We start from the raw sequence: 11,945 nt of genomic DNA on the forward strand, positions 1-11,945 counted from the left end.
TTAATATAGTGAGAAACAAGAGATTAGCAACCACTATCGGTGAAGAACAAAAGAACACTCCCATTTTGGAGTTCAATATTTCAGATACATCAAAGATGCAGTCCTAATGGAAGATAGAGCTTTAGACATTGCTCATAACAGTGAGAGTATAATATGCTATAACAATCTCAGAATAACACAGTCTAAGTTATACCAAGATCAATCTTGATAGAAACCATTAATACCACCACAAGTGAAGCCTTTATAAGCATTATTGTTGCCAAGATACAATCAATAAGTAGTCTCCAAGAGATACAAAAATCAAAGGTATCCCAGATCTGCCAAGAGGCCCAATATGATAGTCATAGTACCAAACCAGTAATGAAATAGTGGATATGATCCTTGTAAAAATCAAAGGTCAATGTCACAGATACTATCCTAAGGTTTCAATTCATAGATATGAGCATTGATTAGACAATCTAATATAGCTAAGGATTGCATACTATAATGAATCTCTTAACATAGTTTTTGGCTCAAAGAATCTTAGTTACATAATAGATTAAGATCTGAATGGAGTTGTTTGTAGTCATCAAATATCAAGCACATTGAACATCATTAAGTGGAAAATAATCCAAATACAGTGAAAGAAGTCTCAATGATAAACAAGGACAAAATATAGAGAGGACATCTAATACAGTCATAAGAACCATTTGAAGTGACAAAAGCTACAAAGATTAATGGAAAATCACTGTCAAATAATGAAAAGCGGTCATATTTTTTCACTGTTACTACAAAATTATAGAGGTCTAATGAAATATGAATCCATGGCAATGATTTCACAATAATCTTAGTCATAAGTAGCTTATACAGTCATAATATCATAATTAGGAGCAACATCTTTACTTGAAAAGATCAAAAATCTCAGTCAAATCAGCCTTTCAAAGAGCTTGTGTGCAGTCAATAACACAAAAAGAGTATGGACAGTTCACATATAAGACAACATCTACAACCAGAACCATCAATAGGGGTCATTATCAAAGCTAAGGTCACTGTGCATTGGCAGTCATAGAAGCCTTGAATGATTATTGTACTCAAACAGAGCAGTTCATGCATCAACATAGAAGTAACAGATATACAAAGAACATAGTTCCCAAGTGAATAAGGTTTTGCCAAGCTATACACATGAAAAACACAATGAACACAATAATAAGTGCAGCTATAGTCCATTATAGAGATAAAACATTTCAAACTGGAGCCTTAGATATATGCCTTTAAAAAGAAAAGATTCTGCAAAAAATCCTTTGCAAAATGATCAAGGAATGGAGAGGAGAAGGAAATAACACATACTGCACTACTTTCATGTAGAGAATGTCTAAATATCAGAGCCTTCAAGTCCATCTCAAGGAGGAAAGTGCATGCATGGTAGCCAACAGAGGCTTCTCGGTGAAGACAAATAAAAATAATGAAAGATTATTAGGGTTTGAACTTCTTTGTTTACAAGCCCTAATTCATGGCTGTGAATGGGCCTTTTCCTTTTTATTTGTTTTTCATAAAACAAATCATACATCTTTTGTTATCCTCATGGTCAAAGACTTTAAGTTTTTTACCTAGGCTATTGTAAGGCCTTCCCCAAACCAAGCTTTGATTAACTTAGTTGACCATGTTTGACCCTATTAATAAATGTTATATGATTCAATAGAATGGGCTATGTTAGATAGATAGATTGGTGAGAAAAGTAATTGAACCAAGTTATAGAATTATTTCACCTTGTGGTGTACTTTTTGATGTGTTATGGATTTGAAATCCTAAAAGATCCATTGATTGGATAATCTTGAACTAACGTATGTCAGCTATATCTGGATTTGCAGAACTTTATTATGATGTTGGAAATATGATGCGTATCTAATAAGTGAATGAAATTATGAGAATTATGATAATGGCTTACGTGGATACATTGGGATATATGAGATATTGATTTGTTAATGTTAATTGTATGCAGAGTGTTTGATGTGTATTCTTATTCATGTGTTTAATATTTTATGAGGATATTTGGAAGTACTAATGTGAAATTGAGATGCGCAGGAAAATTATCCATGTGACCATGGAAATATTATGGAGAACCAAACCTAGACCTATGTATGTTCGTAAAACCAGGGTTTGTCTATTTGGAGAGACAACACCCCGTTCGTATCGTATTTTATTCGTGAAAGTGATTGTTGCATGAATGTTAAAATTGAATTTTGTTTAATTGTGTAAATCCGACCAGAAACAAATTTCATGTGTAATTTTGTATAAGTATTTTTATTGTGTCACTTGACACATGTGTTGATTTATGTCTTGATTTTTGAATTGTCTCTTGGAGGGAGTTGTTTAACCATAGCTTTTTCAAATAATTTAATGTGGTTCCATAATTGCCTTGGGTGGAGAATCTTTGGGATGGTCAACTTAAGTTTGACCCGAAAATTAACTTCAGAGGGGTTTAAGAGGGGTTAAATGGACACCTAGGGGTAGTTTAAGGGTGTTTCCTAAAGCCCATAAGGTATACCTAAGGGTTAGGAGTAATTTTAGGCATGTACCAACTCCCATGTGACCCCTTAGACACCTTAAAAAGTGACTTTTCTAAGTTGTGCGAAAATGGAAATTAGAAGGCTTGAACTAAGTTGTTAACCTTCCTTTTTGAATGAGAGTTCCCTTTCCCATTTTACCTTACTTTCCTTTTCAGTTTTAGAAACTTGTGAGAACTCTCACTAGGGACTTCTTAAGCAAGAAAGAGAGATTTTGGGGGTAATCACCCATTCTTCATTTTTGGAGACAAGAAAATTTGAAGGAAAAAGATAGATTTTGATCTAGGAATTTGGCTAAGGGTAGAGAATCAAGGATTGTGGAATTGGTTTGCTCATCCTCAACAAATCTAGCATACCTTTGGGTAGTTGAAGGTTGGTCATATTTTCTCCTTATATTGTTTAAATATTGCATGTTGTGTTGAAAGGTTTTGCTTGTGTGAAAAGGCTAGTTTCTTGCATGTATTCATTGGAAAATTAATGTGTTCTATGTTTTACTTTTTTTGTATGCATATTATGTGCTTTGGGGAGTAATCAAGGCCTCCTACTCTTGGGAGAGAGGATGGTCTTGAGGGTGGTAGAAGTGACAGCCCTCGAGTGAGAGGCTCTCCTTATGAGAGTTATCACAAGGGATTTTTATGTGGCCCTTGCTGCATGGCTTGTTTATGCATTTGGGGGTCATAAGGAGGGAAATAAGGCTTGAATGCCTTGGGGGGCATAAGGATGTGGGGGTTGTTATACTTATTAGGTATTTGGTTTACCATGAGGTGGCTATATGTTTTACCATACTTGCAGTCTCCTCAAGGTACTTGGTCCACTACCACCCTTGAAAAGACATCACAAATGTGTGGTGCAGTGTAGCCTGGGTTGGGATTGTGTTTGAGATTGTTTTTCCCTTGTCTTTTGTGTTTGCATGTGTGTTACCTGTCTAGGGCTTGGTTCTCCAAGCTCGGGGGTGGCTACTAGTTAGCTTAGGTTGGGAGGTGAGCACTCCATGGTCACATCCTTGATTTTATTTGCAGGTTGTTGGAAGGAAAGGATTAGGACAAGTAGAAAATTCGATGGAGTTATTTGTTGCAGAAATCTATTTGGAAATATTGCTATCATTTTGTTTAAAAAAAAAAAGGTCCTCATTATTAAAATGAGAGACCTATTTGTAAAATGATGATAGTGTCTTTTAAATGTAATTTAAAGAAATGTATTATTTTATTTGCTGCATTGCAAAAAAAAATAAAAAAATGAAATGAATAAATCTTGATATAGTTCCTAAAGTTTTTCTCAATTTAATTTTTGTTGAGTATATAATATTTTGGAAATGCAATAAAATTTATTTTACCCCTTTATGCATATGAAATAAATTAAGGAAATAAAGGAATGATTTAATGATTGCATGCATGTTGTTTTGAATATAAATGTTTCAGTTTAAATCCTATTGCAAATAAATGATTTAATGATTGCATGCATGTTGTTTCGAATATGAATGTTTCAGTTTAAATCCTATTGCATGGTTAAAGTTAAAGGATTCTAGATAAATAAAGTTGATGTTCGAATTTATTTTAATCTGTCATTATATTAACTTGTAGAAAATAAGAATCTAACGTTCATTATAGTCATCTCTAAAGATATGTTTTAGATTTTTAGATTTAAAAAGATGCTGGGTTAAGTTTGTTTAATTTGATTAATTACTTTAATTTTGCAGATAGAAAAATTCTAAAGTTGAAAGAATAGCCTATTTATAAATTTGTATACATACATACATACATACATACATACATACATACATACATACATACATACATACATACATATATATATATATATATATAACACATAATATAATAAAAAAAAAAAGGGAACAAGGGTTTCGGGGGGCCGAAACCCATTGTGTGGACACACAGTGGGCGGCGCCGAAGCACCACCACTGTGTGGTCACATAGTGGGCGGCGCTGAAGCACCACCACTGTGTGGACACATAGTGGGGAAGCGCCCCATGCCACCACTGTGTGGGCACACAGTGGGCGACACTCGCGCCACCACTGTGTGGCCGCACAGTGGGTGGTGCCTGGCTTCCCTCCGCCCACCCTTACAAAGCGCCGCCGTCGATTGCCATTCGCCCCACCCTCACCTAAATCGCTCTGCCTCCACCCCACAGTAAAACAAGATTTGAAACCCTAACCCGGTACGGGTTAGGGCATTTCGAAATGAGAATAAATAGTTAAGACATTTTTATAATGTTTTAAAAAATAAATAAATTAGGGTACAATGTTATTTTATTGCTTAGTTAAGTTTTAGAGAATAAATATATTCTTGAAAATAAATATTTTCATAAGTATGTGTATTAATGGGTTTATAAGATATGATCATATATATATATAGATTGGTATAAGATTTTAATGGGGATATTCATTAAGTGATTATTTAGCCAATGGATTAATTTGGAAATTAAATGAATTAACCTATAACATTATTATTATCACCTTTGGGAGAAGTACTTTTATTAGCTATTTAATTTGGGAATTGTTTAAACAAAACATTATTCTCCGTTTAGTAAATTATTTTAAAGAAGATGGACGCTTTTTCTTATTGTAGTGTTTAACTTGATTAATTCTAAACCAAGAGGTAATGAGATTAGTGAATTTATAAGAATATGGAATTTATAATATTTAATATTGGATAAAGAAAAATATGACAACTTGATTTAAGATATATAACTGTGCTCTAGATATCTTAATGTGTTTTATTTTAATAATTAACAAAACTTTTTAATTAAATATTTATCTTAAGAGGAAATTTGTAGTGGCATAAATTATTTTCTCTAAAATAAAAGGGATTAAATCCTGCGAACCGAGTTAACCCAAGTGGAGTCTTTCATCAGATAAATTAATTAACTTAATGATGTTTGGCACCTTAATTGTATCTACTCAATTAGGCAATATTAATGAAATGAAATAGTAATAGTGTTGGTATTTAGTAAATAATGGATATTATTAAATCTAGTAATTATATTAATGTCTTCTTAGTGGAAGATGATCTAATTAGTATTATGAAACATAACTGAAGAAAGGGACATTTGAGTGAATTGAATAGTACCCTTATAAAGTTAATTTGATCCCTTGATTATGAGAGTTATCGTAATTGTTACGTAAGTAATATTTTGATTTTATCGTCTAGGAGTTTTACCGAAACTTTAGGTTTCTATTTAAATTTTAATTCATCATTCTCTTTAGAAACCCATTTTCCTTATAATGTTTAAAAAGTTTCATTTGGAACAATTGTTAAGTTGTCACAATTAATTAAGCAATGCTTGCATGTAAACAAGTGTTTTAAAATAAATAAATAAATAAATAAATTTGTTGGTAGTGTTTTGCCCAAAAGTTTGGGCATGACAACTACATGTGTAAGAGACCCTCATGTAGGAAGGGTTGAGAGTTTTCGAAAAGCATTTATTTATTTATTTTCTTTGTTTAGAGTTATAACATTATATAACTCTATTAAGATTTATTTTGTTAAAAATCTTAAAAGAACTATATTAAGTTATAAAAAAGGAATTAAAAAAGAAAGAAATAATTTTATTTTAGCACTTATTAAAACAATATCTTTAATTGTTTTAAATAAATGTTAAAATAAAATTATTTAAAGAAGAAAAGCAATAAAAGAAATATATTATGCATGAAATGAAGCTTGAAAGCTTCTTGATCTTATTAAGGTCATGCAATTATTAGAGCCATGCACTTATCATTCTTAGAATGGAGATTTTGGAGCTAAATATAGCAGTCATGCATCAGAAAGAGTTCCACTTCCATATACCATAGAGTGAGGAGCTATTTTAAGCTCACAATAGTCAATTTGGAGAAGTTATGCATGTTTTTGTGCATGCTTTTGAGGCAAATTCGACCAAGGCACACTTCATGCAGATTTTCAGAGAATAGCACTCAGCTATCTTTAGCCCTATTTTCTCTCAAGGGTTATCTTCTATATATTCTTTTCTCCTCTTCTATTATTTGCTAGTTTTTTTCTTTCCTTAGCATGATTGTAGACTGATTTTAGTCTCTTTCATGCTCAAGGATAGCATTGTAGCTCACTTTTTTGAGATTGTAACAACAACACTCCTTTATTTTTAATAAAATAGTAAGTATTTTCCTTCTCAATACTTTTTATTTCTTATCATAGATGAATGATGTAATGATTTATTGTGATTTATGCTTAATCCTTAAAGTATGTCTCATTCAAATATGATTGGTGTAGGAAGATACATGATAGGTGCAGGTCTTAGGTTGTGTAGCTGATTTTAATAAGCTTGCAGCTATGAAAACACATTGTTTTCCTCCAAGCAAGCTTTGAATTTAGTCCTTCCTAGGAAATACTTATACATCGAATTGTTTAGTTGAGATAAGAGAGATTCAAGTCTATTTTCTTGAAGGGTTTTGTGAGTCACTAATACATTTGGGGTCAAATTCCGATGGAGGTTTCCGACGGACAAGGAGCATTGTGTGAAAATTTGATTTTTTTTTTTAAAAATGCCCGTGTTCATCGGAATTCCGACGACCTCGAGCATTATATTAAAAAAAAAAAACACAACGCATTTTCATTGTGTAAAGCAAACCGAAGCCGTTGCCCCCCCTGCCGGAGCGATCTCTGCACTGCAAGCAAGGTAAGGTTTTTGACAGCATTTAGAAGGACCTTTTTCAAGATTTGATTTGATTGGCCATTTAAACTTGCTTTGCAATCCTTAACATGATCGGCCATATTAGGTTCCTTTGCAATTTTTCACTTGGGCAGATTTTGAATGTTTCTTTTGTGCAAGCAATTCGGTGTTTCCTCGTTCTTTTGTGTAAACAAATCTGTATTTTGATCTTCTTTGTTTGATGAGTTCACTATTATGAACTTGTTTAAGACAATCGGACCTCCTTGTTTTTTCTTCCTTCACTAATATTGGCATTGATGACAAATGCGTAGCCTCCCTCATCTACTTATCTATTTCTATATCTATATATCTAGATATAACCAGGCAGCTTCTTCTTACTCCTAGTTAACCGGGGGGCACCTAGGAACAACTACACTCACAGTCAACTTCCAAACCACAGTCAGATACATGGATTTACAGTCGGCTTTCGAACCACAAGCAGAGCAGAGTTTGTTCCCTCGGTGTTTGCAATTTCAATTGCATCTGGATTTTGACTTTGTGGTATTCCTCAATTCAATCGATCATTTCCCTTTCATTGGTATCACAAGGTCTTGATGCTTTTTCTTATTCATTTGTATAAACAAATCTGCCCCTCATCATTCATTCGCATTGCATCAAGTCGGTCTTAGGTTCTCCATTTGTATTACCTCATCCTTATGTGAACAAAACCTTCACTCCCAAATCGATGATTAAAGTTCCATTTGCATAAGGTGATTTGGAAGATCAAGTTTTACTTGTCTTCACTTGTACAAACAAATGAACTTGATCAGATTTTGATCACTCATTTATTTTGCTCTGATCTTTAATCAAGGATACTTTATTTTTGGATACTTGAACAAATTGTCCAACCTTGCAACCTCAATGATTGGGAACATAATTCTAACATAAAACAACAAAAAGATGCAAAAAAATAATCCACACGACGGAGCCTCAAGACGTAAGGATTATCTTGGGAAAACCCTTAAAGGGAAAAAAAAAATCCTCAAGATTCACCTTCTTATATTAGATAACAAAAACTCATAATATTTGCCACTAGAGCTTCATACAAGTTTGGTTGTAGCCCAAGGTTACAATAATATCAAGTAAACTCTATGGCATATCCACAAGGAGGCCTATATCTCAATCCTTCACTTGCTAACTCAGTCACTTCTCTCATCTCCCACACATCATTGCTCTTTCCTGACTTCTGATTCTGCTTTCTTACTTCTAGTTCCTCACTCTCTTTTCTCCGTACTTGGAAAAATCACAAGTCACGCATATATATCATCCACAATTCTTCAAAAAAAAATTGAGTCAACTAAAAGTATAAACCTTCACCAAACATGTAATAGGCCAAGCCCAAAACCCCACATGTTACTCCAAAGGAAAGAACACAATATGTGTTACCCAATGTAAACACATCTAGTCCCAATGGTCACCCACATACTATCTTCGATGAGAACACATTACAAACCTCTGGCTACATCAATGTGGAACAAATAGTCGGCGAGTTTGCACAATTCTATCACATCAGACTTTCTGCTCGATGAGGCTCAACTCCAAAACTCTGAAATATGACATGTGTGTAGACATACTCTCCATCCAAACTAAAAATCATAACTCTCAAGTGCAGCAAAATGCGACACTCCCCATTGAAACCCTAATCAAGTAAAATAACACAATTTTCACCCTATCATCACCAAACATCTTTGTGGTAGCTCAAATCTCTAGAAACTCAAAGAACACTCCCTAATACCACCACTACCTACTATCCAAACAACAAGACCAAATAATGAACTGAGATAGAATGTCATACTCTCTAATAGCCCTCTTTATGACACAATAAGGATTTACAAATCTTCCAAATTCTCCCTGATTCTCCTACATCAAATTCTATAGGTTCATTTTAGTTTTAACTAATGAATTGCCTAACCATCAACTCCACAAGTTCACTAATCTGCTCATAGCTCACTGCACTACCTCAATGATCAATGATTTGCACAAGAGCTCACTGCAAGCTACCTCAAGATGAAAATTCAATTGTACAAATTCAATGATTTTCACATGCTCGTTGCATTGAGACTAAGATTAAGCTCAACAAATTCAGGGATGTTCTCATGCTCACTCCATTGCCTCAATGGTTAACAATCTATATAGGTCCTCACTGTAAGTTGCCTCAAGATGCAAATTCATTATGATACTGCCTCCATGCAATAACCTCAAGAATCTAGCACAAATTCATTTTGCAAACTTAACACAAATGTTTAAAAATGTTAACTTAAACTTTCCTTAAACAATCCATTAGATGTTTGTTTCTTCCTGAAAAAACACAAACCTTGCAATTTCATCAATTTCTTGATCCACACTTCATTCACTATGGAATGATTTCTTATTGGTTCTCCCTTTGCGATAGAATTCCCTATCTATTAAGGTTTTATCTATCCCCTTGAACACATGTGTACTTATTTCCATACAAAGTCTGGAACCTACATCCAGTATCCTCGACGAATTTGATCCATTAGTCTACCCATAATCTAGCTTGATATAATTTGCATTAGATTTGCCTTTCCACCAACATACCTTTTTAATTATTTTATAGTCCACATATCCCACAAGGGTGTAGATCCAACACAATTCTCTCCTATGTCCCTTTCTTGGAAATATGACTTACAATAAGGACTAGGGCATTTTAATTAATTTGGAGTAGAAAGTAAAACATTTGAGTTAAGAAAACAAATATTCACATTGGAAATATTATTCAAAGAACAAGTAATTTCTATCTATATCAGAAATATATACCGAGAGGACAATTAATGAAGGTGTTAAATTCAGATAGATTGGCATGATTATGCTTTTTTCCATTTGTCTTATATTTTATTTAATTTTGTAAGTCTTTAATTTCCACTAAAAAAATACTTTAGAGGTTGTAGGTATAGCTTGTGAAAGATACATTTTAACATTTTTTGTTGAATGATTGTATATCTTTTTATCAATCTACTAAAAATGTGTAGCACTAGTACTTGGGTGGCAAAAGAGCATGGTATATGTAAGTATGTGTTGTCAACAAATATTTTTTATTAAGTTGAATGCTTTAGGATACAACTATATGAATTTGAAAAGGGAGTTTTGAAAGGGCCTCACCCTTGTATATAGCATAGAAAGAGACAAGCAAAAAGCCAAAAGGTAATAGAAGCATAGAGCCAACAACAAAACAAAACAAAAAAAATTGAATATCACTCTATTACTGGCACTATAAACAAATATAGGAAAAATTCCCCAAATATCTACAAAACTCACAACTTAAAGTGACTTTAACTTCACCAAGGAACTCTATACCTTGCAAGCGTCCATATCCTTAGCTTCAATCAAAATATGATTTTCTTCAATTCTAAGATATGAATCCAAGGGGAGAGGGGGACCCTTAAAGCTCTTCTCATTACATTAGTTATGTATTTTCCTTGTTTGAGTCCATAGATCATTTCCCCCAATGAGTTTCACTAGCCTTATTGAGGCATACTCCTCTAGGCAACAACCACTTACTAAGCTCATTCACAAATTGAAACCAAGAATGACATATTTAGAATGTGTCTAATCTCATCCTCCTTATTTGGATGAAGATGATTTCCAACCCTAAACCCATGAGAGGCATGGCCAACCATGAAATATTAATTTCAAAAACCAAAGAGACCATATATTTGATCTATTACACCCAAACTCCCAACCTACATGATAATGTAATTGGAGAAGGAAGCACCTTCTCCTCATCCACATTAATGTAGAACCTTGCAAATAAAAAATATTTTCTATATTTTTCCACATTGCCAACAACAATGAGTTGGCAAACAAAGCTAACACTTCATGTCCAAATCTCTTTGTCTCAATATTAGAAGGATTAGTTTTTAAACATTTCTCACCATGAAGGATTTTATTCACATCAATGGAGGTTTTGTGGCTAAAAGTATATGGAGAACTTGGGAGGTTGTTAAACCTTCACTTGTCTTGACTGGTTTCAATTTTTGAGATGCCATTTCCTTTAGGTAGTAGAACATTTGGTGTTTCCTCTTTTATGATATCAAGGCCATCCTTTGGCTCACTTGCAATGGGTGAGGGCCATGTAATTTCACAAAAAATATATCCAATGCCCAAAGGATTTATTCTCTAGAAATTTTGAGTCTCATGTCATAATTGAGACAAAGGCTAAGTTTTCCCTTTCTAATTATGATCATGAGACTTTTGAAATTGTTATAGAGGATATTCTACTTGATATGATTCACAAAATGAGTATTCAATCTTCTAAACCTTGGTGGAAAGATTGGAAGTTGGGGTCCAAACACAAATTTATGTAACTATAAGCCACATCTTGAATATCATTTTCTTTAAAAGATGGCATTTATAGTCATTTATCTCGATTTGGAAATATAAATTTCTCACCATCTACTTTACTTTTCTAGAGCCTAAATTGGTCCACTTTGCCCAGTGTAGTCTTGTCTAAGGCTTACCTGTGGGGTCGCGTTAATTCATCTGAGCATCCAAGACCCTTGTTGCACATGCTATGTGTAGGTGGAGTCTACGCAACATATGGATAGATAAATAAAACTATAAGTTTTTCATTTCATTTTTTAATAAAATATTTCACTTTTTTCTCAATTAATAATTTGTTCTAATGTTATTATAGATCTAGCTACACACCAACAAAGTTGCCCTAGAAGTGGCTCACCATCAGATATTTGTCAACCATCAAT

The sequence above is a fragment of the Cryptomeria japonica genome, chromosome 4, assembly GCF_030272615.1.
Source record: "Cryptomeria japonica chromosome 4, Sugi_1.0, whole genome shotgun sequence".
In the NCBI taxonomy this organism is placed as follows: Eukaryota; Viridiplantae; Streptophyta; class Pinopsida; order Cupressales; family Cupressaceae; genus Cryptomeria; species Cryptomeria japonica.